The following is a 1914-nucleotide window of genomic DNA, read 5'->3' as shown; positions in this document are numbered from 1 at the left end:
GATTAAGGCTACCTACAGCGCTTGCTAAATGGTAATACAACAACTCAAGAATATGCCGTATACTTCAATAAATATCATGTGACTTGTTCAAACAATAAAAAAGGTGCTAGTGCAATAAATAGATAAATATAACTGCAATTTTTAAATTAATGTGTGTGTGTATATATATATATATATATATACACACACACACACACATCAACTAAATCAATGGGCTGAAGGATAAATAAAACAATGCAATATTCCAATCCAATGTAATAAATTACTTATATTTTATAGTGTGGTGCCTGAGTTATAGGTGCAAGTGTCCCAAACTGATTAATTCAAGTCCATATAAAGTGACTGTAGTGATCAAAGTTCAAAAAGAATTATCCTTGTGCAAATATGCTCATCCGATACACTCAAAGTGCAGGTGCTCAGCGTGGATCTTATCCAATCCGCCTTGTGACATGTAAGTGGCACAGGTTCCTCTCCACCGTGGTGTGGATAAAGTTGGGTAACTTACCAGATGTTATGGGTCTCATACAGAGTTGTATAAAGTACTCGAAACCCATACTTGAGTAAAAGTACAAGTGCTCGATCAAAAAGTGACTTGAGTAGAAGTACTAAAGTATTCAACATTTTTTGTACTTAAGTATTGCAAGTAGTTTTTTTTTTTTTTTTTTAAATTTTGCTACTCAAGTACTGAAAGTAAAAGTACAAGTACTGTGTTATGTAGTTATTAAAGAAAGAAGTCAAAAGTTTGAACATCATATTGTTTTTTATTATTTAAAATGCAGCTTTTATTTATACATACAGTAGCATTTATTTTCGTATGCGCTGATAATACACATGTTTTGAGCTTCATGAAACCTGCCATCTACTGTTCTGGCAGTGGTAATTTTTATAATAGTAACGAGTAACTATGCAGCACAAAAAAAAAATATATCGGAGTAGAAGTATTGAAATCGAAAAAATGTAGTGAAGTAAAAGTGGAAGTAGGAGAAAACAATTCTACTCCAGGAAAGTACAGATACCGCCTTTCGGTACTTAAGTACAGTAGTGAAGTAGTTCTACTTAGTTACTATACATCTCTGGTCTCATGTATCTTATAGCACTAAGACCACTCACTCTCATTTGGCTCCCAAGGCCAGGGTAGGTTCCCCCCGTTGCGCTCCGATGTTAGGGTGTCCTCTCGGCTGCATTATGAAGCTGTAAGTTACTATTTTTATAAATAAATGGATTACAAACATTCTATATTATAAAGGCTTTCCAATTCTTCCTCTATAACTGCCTGGATTTCATCAGTGTGTCTGGCGGTTCGCTGTGGGGATTTATGTATGAGAACATCATCCTTGGTTTCAAGTTGTTTTTGACTGCCTGTAATAGGGGTCATTAACATTTGGTAAGTGGGATGTGCTTGTGGTGTCAGTGAAGGAGAGCACTAACCCACGAACACGAGTGATTGGTGGTCTGAAGGAATAGGATCCCACTATACCTTACCTTCAACACTTTTTTATAGAAAAATATATGACTCTTGGGTGAAATTTGTGTGAGTCCCATGTGAAAACATTTATAAATAGACCCCATTAAGTGTATATTAAACCAAATCTGAATTTTAAGTGGTGGATAAAGTGTGGAAGGCAGAACCTTCAAGGCCCCGATGCAAGAAACCATAAGGGACCTCCCTAACCCCCGTCCAGGGCCCTTCCCTTCGAGCCCAGTGGCAGAGTGCCAGAGCCCAATCACAAGTGCAACCTTTGTGACCCTGGTAGTTTCTCCACTAATGGCAGTAGTTTTTTGTTTTTGTTATTTTATTTTTTACCATTTTATTTTTACAATATTATTTGTTTTTTAAATTTCAGGAGCCCTGTTGGGGGGCTCCAGTAAAATATTGGGGGTCTAAACAGGCCTCTGATGGTTCACCTTAGAGAC

Source organism: Pelophylax lessonae (genome assembly GCF_965119305.1).
Source record: "Pelophylax lessonae genome assembly, chromosome: 5".
In the NCBI taxonomy this organism is placed as follows: Eukaryota; Metazoa; Chordata; class Amphibia; order Anura; family Ranidae; genus Pelophylax; species Pelophylax lessonae.
Note: the sequence above shows the minus strand (reverse complement) of the source record.